The sequence below is a fragment of the Colobus angolensis genome, unplaced genomic scaffold (assembly GCF_000951035.1).
Source record: "Colobus angolensis palliatus isolate OR3802 unplaced genomic scaffold, Cang.pa_1.0 Scaffold57, whole genome shotgun sequence".
Classification (NCBI taxonomy): domain Eukaryota; kingdom Metazoa; phylum Chordata; class Mammalia; order Primates; family Cercopithecidae; genus Colobus; species Colobus angolensis.
In genome coordinates, this window is record NW_012119265.1 from 7648950 (window position 1) to 7667018 (window position 18069).

The 18069-nt window shown below is 43.3% G+C and overlaps 1 protein-coding gene across 2 annotated transcripts in view; it reads left to right on the top strand.

Annotated features, from left to right (window-relative positions):
* Positions 1-320: 320 nt before the first annotated feature.
* DAAM1 (dishevelled associated activator of morphogenesis 1) overlaps positions 321-18069 on the top strand; it is a 181078-nt gene continuing 163329 nt past the window's right edge. Inside the window, exons 1-2 of one of the 2 annotated variants that reach the window (XM_011961910.1) lie at positions 394-478; positions 7144-7146. The gene's annotated coding sequence lies outside the window, so the exon portion shown is untranslated. Of the gene's footprint in view, positions 479-7143; positions 7147-18069 lie in introns of both variants that reach the window. The other variant, XM_011961911.1, reaches the window with a different exon arrangement.

The following is an 18069-nucleotide window of genomic DNA, read 5'->3' on the forward strand; positions in this document are numbered from 1 at the left end:
GGACCCCTCCGATCCTTCAGAGCCCGCGCCGGACAGACTAGAGGTCAAGTCAACAGGCTCGACCACAGGGACAGGGTAGCCCTCCCACTCTCCCGTGCGGTCCGCAGCTCGGGTTCGGAACAACCACCGCTAACACTGCAAGGCTGTAAGGCTGGGAGGGGGCGGGTCCTGAAGGGGGAGGGAAAAGGGGCGGGGAAGAAGAGCCGAGGAGTATGTCGGGAGGTGTAGTTCCACGAGTTCCCAACAGCGAAGCTGTCCCGGCCCAGCTAATAGATTAGAACTACTACTCCCAGGAGTCTTCGCGCCCTACTGGAGCGTCCATGCGCAGTGGGAGCCACTTTGTATCCTATCAGGCGAGGAGAGGGTGATGTCACCTGCGAGTTAGTAACCTACGAGCGGCTGTGAAGGAAACTGTTTAACCGGATCCCATTGTACCCAGAGTGCAGAGCCGCCTTTCCAGCATGCAGGGGCTGCTCAGGTAAGGGGGACGCGCCTCCTTGCCCGCCACACTCATTCATTAAGTGGCACCGCTCAGTGGTGCGGGGGTGGGCGTGCTTCCGTGGGCCGGGCGCTGAGTTCGCGGCGCGCCCTCCAGCTGCCTCCCCGGAGCTCCTGGGCCAGTAGGTAAATATTAAACCCGTCCTTCAGGTTGGGTCTGGGTGGGAAGGGGACCGAGACAGCTCTCGGCTGCCTAGCTGGGGATGGGAAAATGGCTGCAGCGCAACGCAAACCGAGGCAGCAGGGAGGAAGACGCCCCCAAGGACGGGGGTCCCTCCCTTCTTTCTTTCTAAGGCGCCCGGCTGGCCGGGGAGCCGGCGGGGTAACAGTCGCTGCCTTGCTGCAGGCTCCCCGGGGCTGGGGCCGCGGGTACTGCAGCGGCGTCCGGGAGCTCCCGGCCCGGGGGCTTCGAGAGGGAGAACCCCGAGGCAGGCTTGGTGGACACGGCGGTGGCGACAGGGAAGGCGGGACTCGTGTACTCGTTCGCGTCCGAGCAGAGCCCCCAGTACCCCTGGCACCCTCACTTCCAGTCCCATTCGAAAGGGACGGAGCGCCTGTAATTCAGACTAAGTTGGACCTAAATGTTTCAAAACAGAGAGAAGGGCGATCGGGCTTTGCGGAGGGAGAGCGGGGTGTTGGCGGCCGGGGAAGCTGCGCCGCCTGCGAATCCGGTTGTGAGGCACCGCAGAGGGCTCCTGCCGCCCGTCCCTCTCGAGAGGGCGCATCTCAGTCTCCACGGTCCCTTGGCATAGAGCACCTGGGCTGGGGCGAAGCGCCTGTCCTGAAGCCCTGGGCCAGGAGGTGGTGGCGCGGGGGTGGGGGTGTCGGATAATCTAATGATTAGGCTGGCTGTGGAGCAGAAGGGCTGGATAATCGGGTTTACCCAGCTGGTGCTGAAAGCCAACTGCTCGTGATCGGCTTGCCCTTTGACTGGAGATGTGCACGAGGCCCAGAGCTCTCAGTCCTCTGGATGTTCTTTCCCTTTCCCTAGTACTTTCATTTGTTCGTTTACTCATTCATCAAACCCTGCTAAGGTCTCAAGTTGTTAACGGCCTGGCTTTGCGGAGCTACCTCTCTCCCCATAACATATTTAGTGATGCCTGAACTCCATTTCCCTCTCCTTTATCTCCACTTTCTGGAGGGCATCAAGAGCAAATGCCACCGTGACCGTTTTTGCTCTCGTAGAGCTGGTAGTTTCTTGAGATTCGAGCAGGACCTAGTGAATTGAAGCGGAGTTGCCTGCAAGATGAATCCCGTTGCCATGGCGACTCCTGCCTTCGGAATCTTAGCTGCTGCCACTGCTGTTTCGATTCGATGTGGCTCTGCGGGCAGCTGGGAGGGAGTGGCTAGTGGGTGTGGTCAAACGCTTGCCCCGGCCCAGCTGCTCTCTCTTCCTCGCCCCTTTCACAGCCTGGGACTCTCTCCTTTCTCTCCTATATAGCTTGCACACAGTTCTAGACCCCTTTCCCTTCCCCGTGCCACACCTCAGCACACCACCTCCCTCCCTGAAACTAATTGTTTGGCGCCTTTTTCCTGAGGCAAACTCTGAAAATTATAATTTGAAAAATCTCTTCCCCCTTTTGGGCTAGCCGCATCATTTCCCCAATAAGGTAGTTTATGGTGTTGGAGGCAGCTTTGTCATGAAAGGCGCCCTTCCCTGTTCTGCATAAAGAGAGTTCCCTGGTCACCAGTAAAGGCTCTCAATTTGCTCTAGGTGCAGCTGATTGGAAGTGATTAGGGACAATTAATAACGGTTGGAAGTCACTGCAGTCCCTTGTGGTTCTCATAAAATCTAAAGCCAGGCTAGAGGGTGCAGTTCCTTGAGGGCAAAGCATGCAGGGCCATAACCAGGAGCCTTGGGTCCTACTCTGGCTCTGTCAGTCACTAGCTACTCCACGCTGGGGTTAACCCTTGACCTCTGGACCTCAGTTTTCTCTTTGGTAATGTAGGGAAAGGCTGTAGAGCGTTTCCTAACGTTAATTCTAGGTGCAATAGCCTATGATTCTAAGATAGACTTGGTCATTGTCCTTTTTCTTCCGCCTTTCTCCCCCTCAAAGTTATCTGAAGTTCAGAGTTTAAACCTAGCTTCTGATACTGTGCCATCGGGTTATATGGGCAAGGCAGCTATGTGACTATTTGTAATACTGTTTATACTACTACTACTATTATTCCAGTATCTGGACCCTTCTAGTTATACTTTAGTATTATAAATAATGGTTTAGGTTTTGCCTTTTTATAGATTCCTAATGAATGCAGTTATTTTTAATTGCATTAAGTGTAATTGACTTATACAAATATTTTGTTTCCCCTCTGCTTGCATTTTATACCAATGTGCATTATCACAGATGTTGCAATTCGAGGGGAAGGTGTGTATGTGAGAGTGTCTATGCATGTGTATCTGTAGTCTATATGCTTGGGATTGCTGTGTGCTTGGTGGTTGACACTATCTTATTTTAAGTAGGTAGCTACATCCCCATGAGGAAACAGGATCAGAAGTTGTCAGTTTTTTTTTTTCTGGAACTTATCATTAAATGAAAATTTCCTTCATTCTTCTGCTTGTCTACCCTACTAGATTATAAGCTCCTTGAGGTAGGGTCTTTGTTTTGTCCTTTTCTATCTCCCCAGCATGTTTAGAGCAGTTCGTTGATTTGTAGGTCTTTAATAAATATTTGTTAAATGAATATTAACTAGCAGAACTATGATTGGAGATCCAAGGTGTGTATTATTTCCACTGATAGTTCTGTCATCTGTGGTAATATTCATTCCCCTTAGCTTTCTATCAAGCAGTTTCATTTCATCATAAACCAAAACTTGTCGGCATGAAAGGCCTTCTGTGCATTTGAAATAGACATATTTCCTAATTATTTGCTTTTAGAATACATTCACTCACATAGACTGTTTCTTTCTAGTTACAATTTCTTATTACCCTTGAACCAGGCATTTCTAGATTTCTCTCAGTTGCACTATCCTTGGCCCAGATAATCTTCCCAGGAGGTGTATGACACGTGATTAGGGAGAGGCACCAAGAGAAAGATACCTAGAAGTTTTTGCCAGGCCACCAGTGTCTCCCAGCTCTTCTGGGAGACAATAGTCCTCTCACCTGAGGTGGAGCCGTTCTGTAAACAGGATCAGTTGTTTCAGGCTGGTTGATGTGAAAGAAATGGCAAAGAACATTTGCCTAATATTTGTAACATGTTACCATCCAGTAGTCGGATTCTGTGGGTTTTCAGGAGCATAAATTAGTAAATTAGTGAGGAGGTGTGATAATGAAGAGGGTGTGGTCGGTCACATCCTTGGGTGGTGCTTACAGGAGCTCCATGAGTAGGTGCTAAGGAATTTGAATCCTGGTTTTCTTGTTTTGTGGACATGTTCTGCGTGTTAAGGGGTGTGTGTGTGTGTGTGTGTGTGTGTGTGTGTGTGTGTGTGGTTTTGAGCTACTTTGTTTAAAAGGCTGCTTTTAGTGTTGGCACTATGGTCCTTAAAACAAATAAGGTGTTTACAAACAAAACAGTTCTGATTGAAAGTGTTTCATTTTGTAAATATTTGGGAGATGGCATAAAGAGAAGCTTGAGGTCTTCTGTGAAAACACTTTAAAGTTGCAGCTGTTGGACCAGAGGAAACATGCTTTTCCAACAAAGCTTGGTACCCTTGAGTGCCTTAGGTGTTTGGTTCAGGAAATAATCACAGAGCTTGTAACTGCTGTGGGGCCCTGCCTGGCTTCAAGCCCTGCTCTGGTATTTCCAGTGTTAAGTCTATCCTTATATTGCCCGAAACAAAGCAAGGTGTCCAACGTGGGTTAGCAAACTTGTTTTCTCTCTAGAGGGGACACCAGTCAAAATGAAAGTTCTATATTCTGTTGTGATTTTTTTCTCTTTGGATAAGGAATATGGTGACTTATTTTGGTATTACAATTTCTAACTTGGTGATAGAGGTAATCTTCTAAATGAATACCTATCTTAAATGTGCACAGCATCTGTTGTAGTGGTTTCAAGACCTCAAAGTTTAGAGGAAATTGATTGCACAGGTACTACTTAAGAAATTGGTGCTGAGAGCATTTTCTGTATTTCTGTATGTGGCTTGGAGGTAAAGTCTGGTTGACAGATCAGGCTAGGGTGGATGATACCCCTCTTGAAGATGCATTCACTTAGCAAGTGTACTGTCTTTTATGCAGATTGTATTATTTAGAGTGGCTGAGGCTGCTGATAGAGACCAGCGTTGAAGCGTGGATCTGAATCATACCCCCTTTCTCTGAGCTGTCACCTTGTTTGTAGCCCCACTGAAACAGGGACAGATGAGCATGAGATTCAAGTTGATTTTAGTGACCTGTATTTCACTCCAGCAGATGTTTTTGTTTTTTTTTTTTTTTGCAGAAATAAAAGGTTACCTTTTAATTTTTTAGTATCCTTTCCACTGTTCCAGGAGCAGGGGGAGAACAGAGCATTTCAGGGAGAGTTTGCATTCATAGTCCACAAGTTTGCATACATAGAACATGTGTCTAAAAATGAACTGAATGTGAAGTCCTAGAAGCACAGCAACAAGTGTACAGAGGCTTCCCCATCACTCCCAATTAATCTGGGGTTGCCAAATACACCTTTAGCTTTGGGGAGCTTGTTTTCCTCATTGATGTTTAAGTGTCCCTGGTTTTTACTCTGTGACTTTCTGCAGTAATGGCTGTCCACGTCTGCAATGTGCATCCCTCTGAGTGTCTGGATTCTCTTGTGCTTTCATATCTAGCTCAGGTGCCACAGCTTCCAGGAAGCTTTCCCTGCCCTTCCTCCTTAATGCACTTAGCCTGACCAGACAACACTTACAGCTAATTTGATACTGATATTGTATGTGAGGTGCCTATCTCATGCCAAGCCCTTTCTAATACTTTCCTTGGGCTATGTTATTGACTCCACAAAATTATACAAGATAGATACTTTTATTGCCATGTTCTAGATGAGGAAACTGAGGCACAGAGAAGTTAAAGAACTTGCCCAGCTTAGGCCACACAGCCTGTAAGTGGCAGACCAGGTTAGGGACCCAAGCAGTCTAGTTCTTTATACATCCTGATGTTGTCTGGTTTCTGACTTTCTGGCATGTTATTCTTTTCTCTGCAACTGGAGTTGGGGGAATCACAGCTTCCTTTGAGTCTCTTAATTCTCAGACAGTGCTGGGTCAGTAAGTCCTGGGTTAATTGAGAGTATAATGACTTCTTCATGTCATGGGTTCTTACAGCCTGATTTTCTGAAACAGAAAATGTTGCATGAGATTAAAAATGTTGCTTTTGAGTAAATTATAAAACTTTGGAGCTCTCTTTTGCTGTGCAAACGATAGACAAATTATTTGAAAAAGGAAATGCTCTTATATTACAGCTCTAAATCTATTTGGAGCCTGTCCAGCGTTAGACCCTATTTGTTAAGTGAGATAACTTTTCACTGGGTTGAATCCCTCATCTGATAAAAGATCTTCTCACCCAGAACACGGCCACAGAAGCCTGCATTGAGAGTTAAGAGGGCCCATAATTTCTCAGCTTCCCTCTTCGCTGTAGTCTTTTAACATAAATTGTGAAAGCTCTTTTGAAAAGAAAATAATGAACACTTGAGCAGTAGTCAAACATGTAATCTAATATTGGATAGCCTTAGATATTAAAATAAACTTTTTTCCCCCCACCTCAGAAGAGATACTTTTATTTATTTTTACAGTGGAGCAAATTTGGTGCCAAATAAACAGTTTCTATTCTTTTAAACCATAACCACAGTTGTGAATTAAATGGGGAAAACTAGGGAAGCAAGTTCAATTTCCAATGCAGTTGGTGCGATTTCCTGACTTACAATAGATCTTTTCCTTTTGGCTTAAAACTAGATATTGTGCCACTTAGACAATATTTAATGAAGACAATTGACTAAAACACAAGGAAATAATAGGAAAGCTATGCCTTAACGGCATATTGCCAGGAAGGGAAACATGAAAACAAAAGCCTTGTTAGCCATTAGGCTACACAATCATAAAATTTTTTGAACAGACATTGATTTCAGAAGATTTTTTTCTTAATCATTCATCTTGTTATACTTTTTTTTTTTTTTCTTTGAGATAGAGTCTTGCTCTGTCGCCCCGGCTGGAGTGCAGTGGCGCGATCTCGGCTCACTGCAAGCTCCGCCTCCAGGGTTCACGCCATTCTCCTGCCTCAGCCTCCCGAGTTGCTGGGAGTACAGGCGTCCGCCACCATGCCTGGCTAATTTTTTGTATTTTTAGTAGAGATCTCTTGATCCACCTGCCTCAGCTTCCTAAAGTGCTAGGATTATAGGCGTGAGCCACTGCACCTGGCCTCATCTTGTTATACTTTTAAAGTATGTCATTCACCTTTAGTAATAACCTGGGTTTATTTTGTTCTATAAATTACACCAGGATTGGGGTTTTAAGGCTACCTGTATTTCTGCTGGCACACAATTAAGGTCACCTATTAAACTGCTCTTTGTCATTTTTATGTCTAAAAAAAATACCTTCAGTGTGATTGGAAAGTGTTGCCCATCTGATAGACTTCCTGAATTTAGGGAGTAGATAGCCCAGATCCTAGCTTTGGGCATTGTTGCGGTAATACAGATGCCCATCTTTTATTTTCTGAGATGGGTTCTTATATTCCGGCTTTTTGGCTAAGCTCAGTTTGTTAGTGACATACAAACCAGGTCAAGGGCATGGGTTAGCTTTGCCTTGTTTTGGAGCCACAAACTGTACCTGTAATTCTAGTCAGATTTTTTCTGTTTCTTTTTTTTTAAATAAATTATGCTTTTGGGGACTAGAGTGTACATTGTGGACATATCAGTGCACAGCTATCACTACGAGGGGCAAAAAAAGGTGCCATATTTTAAAGCGAACTAGTGGGGAAACGCTGTAAGTGAGAGGCAAGACTGCCGGCAGCTTGCTAAGGAACCGTATGCTTCTGACAGTTGTCCTCCTGTGAAGATTAGGTCAGGACTAGGGGCAGCTTCCTAAAAGTTTGCCAAAGCCAATAGCCTTGATCTTTTTCCTTTCTTGGCAGAATGACAGATGCCATCAATGTTTGGTGCTACTTCTGGGCTTACTCTTCGATAAAGTTCTGGATTTTTGTGCCTAAGAAGAAGAGTGGAGGATAGTGGTCAACATTATTCACCAGATGAGATAGATTGTTCATATGTGCCTAAGCTTAAATTTGTTATTAGTTTCATAGAGATTTGGTAAAACCAAACAGTGAAATGTTTAGACATAAGTTAGAACCCGCAGTTCTGTAACAAGAGGTTTAGATCAGAGACCCTTCTAAATCCCCAGAATTTATTACAAAATTAATTGTAAGAAATTGGCCGGTCACCGTGGCTCACGCCTGTAATCCCAGCACTTTGGGAGACCAAGGTGGGCGGATCACGAGGTCAGGAGATCGAGACCATTCTGGCTAACACGGTGAAACCCTATCTCTACTAAAATTACAAAAAATTAGTTGGGCGTGGTGGCGGGCGCCTGTAGTCCCAGCTACTCAAGAGGCCGAGGCAGGAGAATGGTGTGAGCCTGGGAGGCAGAGCTTGCAGTTAGCCGAGATCGCTCCACTGCACTCCATACTGGGTGACAGAGGGAGATTCTGTCTTAAAAAAAACAAACAAAAACTAATTGTAAGAAATTAAAGGAAATGAAACAGACAACTTAAACTATTGGAAGAACGTTGCTGCTTTCTCTATTCTTGAAAGTTAGTGAAATTGTGAATATGGAGAATGTCATACATTTCTGTTCAAGGCAACCCGTTTGGAGTTATTTTTTCAAATGCAGCTATAGTTAACCCATTATTAGTGGCTGCTATTTGATTTAGGCTGATGGTGGAAAAGAAAGAACAATACCATTTCTGTTTGGTTTCCCCATCCTGTTTGTGTGGCAGTCATTTCTGCGTTAGAGGTACTTTGCTCAGCACTGTCAGTAATGTGAACTAAAAGTCGGAGGACATGTGATAAATAAATGCTGGAATTGAAGCCAGTGGCTGAGACTGACTGCACCGTATTCTCAGAAGTTTAAATGAACAGGACTGCTATTATATTTTTCATACTTTAAAAATCAAGAATAGAGATTGAACTGGAAATACTCTATGACCCATTTAGGGCTTGAGATTCTGTGAGTAGGTGACACTTCCAACTATAGAAGTTCTAGGAACTGTGGCAGGAAACTGCCTTGCCTATGATGTTTTCTGCTAAGGGCTGGTTAAAAGTTTTTAAAAAATGTATATAGTTTTACATTTAACCCAATTTCTTTTCAGGCTGTGACTGAAGTTACGTTTCTTCCATACCTTTCCTTTTCCTTCTCTACTCCCTGCGTTGCAACCTGACAGTTCTGCTCTTGTGGCTTCTCTGTGGGCAGGGTGAGATGGCTGTTTCCAGTCCGCCAGGTGCCATATCTTGGGAGCCCCATCACTGACCTTACAGAAAAGCATGTCTTCCCCCCTTAACCCTCTAACTTAGAATGAGAGCTGTGTGGCAGCTGGGAGAGGAAGGCTTAGATTGTAATTCTCTCAAGCTCAGATTGTTTTTCTGACGAACAAGTTGAGGGAAGTAGGTAGAGGGGAGGACAGAGAGAGTTACTGGGTTTCACCTCTCTTATCATTTGTTTCCCGCTGGATGGCCTTTGTTTATGATGTCTCTTCAGGCCAGGAATTCCTTCAACAGAAAGTATGCGTACACTCGGGGACGTTCATATCGGGGCTTCCTTCTTGCATTTCCATTTGCTGATTTGCCTCTCTCTTTTTTTTTTTTTAAGGCGTAGTCTTGCACTGTTGCCCAGACTGGAGTACAGTGGTGCAATCTCGGCTCACTGCAACTACCTCCTGGGTTCAAATTATTTTCCTGCCTCAGCCTCCCAAGTAGCTGGGATTACAGGCACCTGCCACCATGCCCAGCTAATTTTTCTATTTTTAGTAGAGACGGGGTTTCACCATGTTGGTCAGGCTGGTCTCGAACTCCTCACCCCGTGATCCACCTGCCTCGACTTCCCAAAGTGCTAGGATTACAGGAGTGAGCCACCGTGCCTGGCACCATTTGCTGATTTGCCTTTCTTCTCTACAGCCTGATCTGAAAGGAGGGGTGGAGATACTTAACCTGCTTTTAATGCTTCTGTTAGGGGATAAAGAGATTTTAAAACAGTGATCTGGGACAAATGTAGATGACTTTTCTAATGAGGAAAGAGGATAATGCTGAGTAAATGTAGATTTAATTTACATGTAACTTCTGTTTGGTAGAGAGTTTAATCACACATGTTTGACACTTTGAATGAAATCTCTTCACCTGTCTCTTGGTGCTTTGCAATTGCACAGAGGGAAAAGACACGCTGTTTAATTTTTAGGTTCAGCTTGGGTAATCGTGGCAATTCCTTTAAACTCTCTGGGCCTGCCTCTTTTCTCATTCACAGTGTATTCACATAGAATAAGCTATTTTCTGGATAAAAATTCTAAATTTTTGGGAAAACAGTATCCTCTTAAAATAATGACCTCACTTACGTGGCATTGTGTAATCGTCAAAGTAATATCCATTGAGTTTCCCTAAAATGGAGATCAGTGAGGGAGAACTCTGATTTTCGCCTCCAGTTTTCAACCTTGGCCGCCCCTGCCTTGGCACAGTGTCCTGAGATCCTGTTCTTGGCTGGAGCTAATCCCGCATGATCTGATCCCCAGTCTCTTCTCAACTGCACAGCTCAGGAGTTCTGTAGGATATAAGGGATGAAACTCAACAGGATCTTTTGGTGATCATACAGTTCTGTTTAAATTGATCATCACTTTATTTTTTTAGTTTCTACTTAATTTTTAAAAAATTTGACATGAGGTCTTGAACTCCTGGCTTCAAGTAATCTTCCCGCTTCAGCCTCCCAAGTTGCTGGGATTACAGGCGTGTGCAACTGTGCCGGGCTGATCCTCACTTTAAACTGGAGTCTGACCACCAGGGGGTCCACAGAGTGAATGTAGCCGGCTGTCCATGTTTTGCTAGGCCAGCACAGCATTATTTTTTAAAAGGAGTGATATTTTAGTGAGCGTTTATATTCTGATTTGTCACAGACCTTACCACCCTCTAGTGCCTAATGCACAGCCACTTAGTTTATGTGATATTTATCTCCTTGGCCCTTGAAGGCATTGAGTTTGTGATTCCTATTTTCAACTAAATTAAATTGGGATGAATGTCTCTTCAAAGGTTTATCTAGCAGTGGGCTGGCAGATGACCCATTTTTGTATTCTAAACCAGGGTTTCCCAACATGAGCACTCTTGAAACTTGAAACTGGATAATTATTTGTTGTGAGGCAGATTGTGCTGTGCACTGTAGGATGTTTAACAGCATCCCTGGCCTCTACCCACTAGATGCCAGTAACATCCCCTCCTCCAGTTGTGACAGCCCAAAATGTCTCCAGACATTGCCAGATGTCCCCTGGGGGCAAAATCACCCCTGGTTGAGAGCTATTTGACAGAGTTTTGGATGGTCTGAAGACTTTAATCATTGAACCAAGCCTGGATATTTAGGGATAAATTGGAATTCATCTGGGAAACTGTGCCACCCTGCTGTTTTTATTTATTTGGGCAGTTGGTTAGAGCAAAGTAAAGGTCAATGGATTAGACCCTTTAGGGTCACTTCTCCATTCTTCCATGACCACAGCCTGGGAGGCCAGCCACATTTTAAGGACGTGTCTTTGGTCACAACAGGAGACTTTGTGAGACACTGATGCTGGGTCAGGGTAAGCCCAGCAATTCTAGTAGGTAAACAGCTTTGAAGCCCATGGCCTGTGTTGGTAGGTCAGTAATGCTATCTGTGGGTAAGGAGGAAGAGGCTTTGTGGAAAGGGGAGGCCAACTCTGTCATTATTGTCAAACACCAAAATGCTTTAGAAAAAAAACCTTAAGCTTTAAAAATGACAGCTTATCTCAGGTCAGTAGTGTGGGAAGGGTTCTGAAGAGGTGATGTTCTATTCTTTTTCCTCCCTAAAACAAGAATGTTTTTTAAACTTGACTCTAAAACTTGGGCTTTGGCAACACTGAAACTTGCCTTGCCTTTCAGAAAAAACCTTGGTAAGATTTTCAGGGTACAAAACGAAAATGTTATAAGGTTTTAAAAACCAACCCAAGTTCCTTTCTTGAGTAACTAATGCAAAGACAATGCTTAAGGAAGCATATATTTTCATATAAAATGTAAAACAACGTTCCTTCGCAGTTGGATAGGTGGGACTTCTGAGGATATCCAAGCCTCTTCTGCTCTGTCTGGTCTTGTAGTTCTCCGCCCTGGATACACATCAGAATGTTTGCAGTGAATTTTAAAAAAGAGATGTTTAGGGATGCTGACTCAGTAAATGTGGAGTTGGGGCCCATTCTACAGGATTCTTAAAGATCCCCAGGTAGTCAGGGCACAGTGGCTATGCACTTTGGGAGGTGGGCAGATCACGAGGTCAGGAGATCGAGACCATCCTGGCTAACACGGTGAAACCCCGTCTCCACTAAAAATACAAAAAATTAGCTGGGCGTGGTGGCGGGCGCCTGTAGTCCCAGCTACTCAGGAGGCTGAGGCAGGAAAATGGCGTGAACCCGGGAGGCGGAGCTTGCAGTGAGCAGAGATTACACCACTGCACTCCAGCCTGGGCGACAGTGAGACTCCGTCTCAAAAAAAAAAGAAAAAGAAAAAGAAAAAAAAGTCCCCAGGTAATTCTGACATTCAACAAAAGGGGAAAATAGGTGAGAAGAGTGAAAGATCTTGGGTTCGGGAAATGTAGTTATAGTTGCAGATGTGGGCTGGGTCTGGCTGCCTAACTGGTTAAGTGCATAGCTTTGGTTTTAGAAATTCCATGTCTGGCTGGGCATGGTGGCTCATGCCTGTAATCACAGTACCTTGGGAGGCTGAGGTGGGTGGACCACCTGAGGTCAGGAGCTGGAGAACAGCCTGGTCAACATGGTGAAACCCTGTCTCTACTAAAAATTAGTTGGGTGTGGTCGTGGGTGCCTGTAATCCCAGCTACTCGGGAGGCTGAGGCAGGAGAATTCGCTTGAACCCGGAAGGTGGAGGTTACAGTGAGCCAAGATTGTGCTTCTGCACTCCAGCCTGGGCAACAGAGCAAGACTCCATCTCCGTGCCCTGCCCCCTTCAAAAAAAAAGTAGCTGAGCTTGGTGGTACACATCTGTAGTCTCAGCTATTCGGGAGGCCGAGGCAAAAATCACTTGAACCCAGGAGGGGGAGGTTGCAGTGAGCCAAGATGGTGCCACTGCACTCCAGCCTGGGTGACAGTACGAGATTGTGTCTCAAAAAAAAAAAAAAAAAAAAAGTCCATTTAAGTGTGACTATTTAAAAAGGATTTTTTAGAATTTTGAATTTGTGAAAAGGAAAGGTCTTTTACCTGACATATAGTGTGCACTACCTAATACACTGAACCTAATGCTTCTAATAATGTTGAAGCTCTATTATATTTTGGCAGGTTTAACTGAAAAACCTCTAAATCTGTAGATGAATCAATTTACATTTTAATCTACTGTGCAAAAGAAGGAAATAAACTACCCATTCACAAATAGTCAATACCATCAGCATCCTTGAGATAAAAATCGAGGGGGAGAGTAGTAGTAAATGCTCTTCTCAGCCTTCCTTCTAGAGAAGGATCTAAAATAATCTAGAAAGGATCTAGGTTCTTTAACAGCTACCTCTGTGAGCTTCCTGTGAGACCCTCCTCTGGCTTCATAGAAGTGGGCAGGTCTGTTTCACATTTCCCTCCTTTGTCTGTTCCATGTTGCCAGCACTACATCTCATGGAGGACTTTGTCTTTGGCCCAGAGTTATAATGACCCAAGCGGGTGGGAGATAAAATAAAATGGCTTTAAAAAACATTCAGACAGAATTTCAGATCTAGCCTTCTAGCAAGCATAGCAGCAGCAAGGAAAATGGCTGATTTCTAGCCTTCTAGCAAGCATAGCAGAAGCAAGGAAAATGGCTGATTTTTAGGGGAAAATATACTTGGCATTTTATGGACTATCCCATAAACCATAAAAACAACACCTTAAAACATCATTCATTTGTTAACTTGCTATTTAAAAAATGTTTTTAGTGTTGAGCATATACATTTCAGAATGCTGTATGTTCTTAGAAAAATCCCCAACTTTTTCCTTTGTAGTACAGAAGTCTTGTTTTACTTGACTAAAGCTCAGATCATCTTCTGTCTTCAGCTTCTGAAATAAACATAACCTGTGCAATAGGTGAAGAGTTTCCCCAATGAAATGCTCTTTGCTTTCCCTGGCAGGTGCTTTCTTGTTTTGCTTATTTGGAGCATGTTCATTTTTTTTTTTTTTCAAAGGAATGTTTACAGCATCAGTTATGGAAGTTCTACAATCCCAAATCAGTTTTTAAGATATTTGTGATGCCTATGGTCAAATCTTCTACCTCCTGTTCTTGTCTTTCCTAAATGTTGATTTTGAGTCTTGACTGCCCAAGGTTTTCTGCTACTAGAGAAATGTGTTAGCATGACATAGTATTAAATATTAAAGAAAGAAGGACGGTTAAAGACAGAGCATGAGCTTTCTTTTTTTTTTTTTTTTTTTTGAGATGGAGCCTCACTCTGTCACCCAGGCTGGAGTGCAGTGGTACGATCTCTGCTCACTGCAAGCTCTGCCTCCCAGGTTCATGCCATTCTCCTGCCTCAGCCTCCTGAGTAGCTGGGACTACAGGTGCCCGCCACCACTTCTGGGTAATTCTTTTTTTGTATTTTTAGGGGAGATAGAGTTTCACCGTATTAGCCAGGATGGTCTTGATCTCCTGACCTGGTGATCCGCCCACCTTGGCCTCCCAAAGTGCTGGGATTACAGGCATGAATAGCTTTCTTTTGGAGATGATGAAGATGTTCTAAAAGTAGTGGTAGTAGTGACACATTTATGAATCTCCTAAAACCCACCAAATTGTACAGTGTATATGGATGAATTTTATGGTACACAAACTATATCTCAAAATAAAGCTATTATTGAAAAACATTTAAAAGAATCAGACTAAGTAGAATCTTAGTTTTTTTAGGCCTTAGGGATAATATTACTTTACCATTTGTTATCTTCATGTACATCTCATTTTTTCCTGTAAATAAACAGAGTATGACATTTCACAAAGGATAGTTGTGGCAATTCCTTAATATTTATGGACCGCTTGAGATATGGGAATCTTTGTTATAAAGAAATTTTTGTTGTAGTGGAATCTGGTCCATGTTTTTCTCATACATCCTAATCATGAGCTATGGCATTAGAGGATAAAAAGCTTTGTTATACTTTATACCTGCTGTGATGACAAGCTGAGATTTTGGTGATGCCTTTGGCTTGGTCACAATGTGCTTTAAATGTGTTCATTTGATTATTTTGCAGCATGTTTCTGCTATAGAAGTCTTCATATTATAAAAAGCATTCAAGTATGAACTCTTGCCTATAAAACTAACTGTGTTGGATAAGAAATATTTTATTTAACAGGGATTATGTAGCTCAAGGTTTCTCAAATTTGGATTCATGATCCTCTCTGAAACACTGTATTAAAAATTAAATTGCCAAATGTTTGGGTACTCACTTGGTGTTGATGGGATCATAAACCCATGTGCAAAGGTAGGCCTTGAGATACTGTGGTGTTATTTGGTTATAAAATGCTTATGAAGGTCTATTAGTTTTATTACTGCGTAATAAATTACCACAAACTTAGTGGCTTAGTAGTCTGCACATGCTATGGCTAAATTCTCTGCCCAGGGTTTTAGCAGGCAAAAATCCAGGTGTCAGCCAACACACTGTAGTCTTCAGCTGGGGCTCAGGGGCTTATTCCAAGCTCATGAATTGTTGTCAGAATTTATTTATTTATTTATTTATTTTTTGAGACGGAGTCTCGCTCTGTTGCCCGGGCTGGAGTGCAGTGGCAGGATCTCGGCTCACTGCAAGCTCCGCCTCCTGGGTTTACGCCATTCTCCTGCCTCAGCCTCCCTAGTAGCTGGGACTACAGGTGCTCGCCACCTCGCCCGGCTAGTTTTTTGTACTTTTTAGTAGAGACAGGATTTCACTGTGTTAGCCAGGATGGTCTGGATCTCCTGACCTCGTGATCCGCCCGTCTCAGCCTCCCAAAGTGCTGGGATTACAGGCTTGAGCCGCCGCGCCTGGCCTGTTGTCATAATTTATTTCCTGTGACCATAGGACTGAGGACCACCAGCTGTGGGCCAGGGACTGCTTTTAGCTTCTAGAGGCCACCCATATTCTGTTCCACATGGCCCACATTGGCAGTTCACAGTGTGGATGTTTGCTTTCTTCCAGGCCAGGTGGAGAACATCTCTAATTTTTTTCCGTGTAATCAGCTGGAGAAAAGACTGATATTAAAGGGCTCACCTGATTAGGCCAAGCCCACCCAGGGTAATCTACTTTTGACCATATAATGAAGCATAATCATGAGAGTGGTATCTCATCATAGTGACTGGTTCCACCCACGTTTAAAGTGGGGAAGGAGATTATATGAGGGCAAGGGTAATGGGGTATCATTTAAAGTTCTGCCTGTCCTATCAGATAACATACATTTATGCCATTATACTCTTTATGATTATTAAAATGAAAACACAAAATCTAAAAAATCATCAGAATGGGGCTGGTGCGGTGGCTCATACCTATAATTCCAGCACTTTGGGAGGCCAAGGGAGGCGGATCACTTGAGGTCAGGGGTTCGAGACCAGCCTGGCCAATGTGGTGAAACCTCTCTCTTAAAAAATAAATAAATAAATAAATAAAAATTAAAATGAATGGCAACTCACAAATATGCTTCACGACTCCTTCTGTCTTCCTGAAATGATCCCCTCATCAGATTTATTGCTTCCTGTTGCTACTTTTTTTGTTTTATGTGGAGTGAAAGTGAAGATTTTTAAAATGTTTTATTTTATTTTTTATTTTTTTATTTTTTTTGAGATGGAGTCTTGCTCTGTTGCCCAGGCTGGAGTGCAGTGGTGCGAGCTCTGCTCACTGCAAGCTCCACCTCCTGGGTTCATGCCATTCTCCAGCCTCAGCCTCCCGAGTAGCTGGGACTACAGATGCCTGCCACCACGCCCGGCTAATTTTTTGTATTTTTAGTAGAGACGGGGTTTTACCACGTTAACCAGCATGGTCTCGATTTCCTGACCTTCTGATCTGCCCGCCTCGGCCTCCCAAAGTGCTGGGACTACAAGCGTGAGCCACCATGCCTGGTCACGTTTTATTATTGAATGCTTCCTACACATATACATAGAGAAACTAATATAACTAGTTTGAGAATCCTCCGTGTTATTTTGTCCTGTAGAATTTTCCACAGTCTGGAACTCTTGTTACAGCATGATTTTTCCTCTAGTTCCTGTAAATTGGTTAAAGTGAAAGTAATTGATGTCTTATACTATCTGGTTACTAGAGGTAGAAAAACTATGTGATAAACAGTGTGTATTGGTAAAATTTACTAGGTCCATGTATATAGAGATATTTCAAGAAGCATATACATTTAGCAGTAAAGCAAATGTCAGATTTTCCAGATTCCTATTATTGAGAGCAGTTTAAGTTTGTATATATTTACAGTGTGTTAATTTGTTCAAAGTTCTTGCAGAAAATAGGTAACATATTGTAAGTATATTAAGTGATGTTTGGATTTGCTGAAATCTTTGACCTGAGTGTGTTTGTTGAGTCAGGTTTTAGCTTCTTTAAAAGAAAAAAAAAATTCTTAAAGGAGAAAGACATTTGAGTTTTGAATTTTGGAAAATGACCAGATTTAAAAATTGAGGTCATGAAATAATTACTTTTTTACAGTGAGCCTTTGCTAGTTATTTCATATCTGTAGGCTCTCCAAAGACATGTCTTTTGTCCTTGAAGACATGATATGCCATATTTAAATTCTTTACCATTAGAATATTCTATTCTTAAAAATGCAACACTTTATATTGTTAAGAGAATAATTTTATATGGTTGTCACTAAAAGAAAATAGAAGAGGTTATCTAACTTAAACTTCATTTTGTAGGAAAAGACAGCCTTGGGATGAGATAAATAATAATACAGTAGGTTAGAAGAGAGGATGACCAACTTTTTCTGTAAAGGATCAGGTGGGTTTTTTTGTTTGTTTGTTTGTTTTTATTTTTTTGAGACAGGGTTCAGGGTAGACCTCCCTGAGCAAAGGTGATCCTCCCACCTCAGCCTCCTAAGTAGCTGGAACTACTATGCCTGCCTAAATTTTGAAAATTTTTCATAAAGGCAGGATCTCACTATGTTGCCTAGACTGGTCTCGAACTCCTGGGCTCAAGCAGTTCTCCCACTGTGGCCTCCCAAAGTGCTGGGATTACCGGCATGAGCTACTGCACTTGGCCTTCAAAGTGTTCTAAACTATGTGCAAATGGAGAACCTGAAGAGATTTTTTCTTAATCTCTCTTGATACATGTAAGATTGTGTAGTTCACTTGATCATTCTGGGGCTCAGGTATGTTTTTTTTCTTTTTGAGACGGAATCTTGCTCTGTCATCCAGCTTGGAGTGCAGTGGTGCGATCTTGGCTCACTGCAAGCTCTGCCTCCCGGGTTTGAGCCATTCTTCTGCCTCAGCCTCCCTAGTAGCTGGGACTACAGG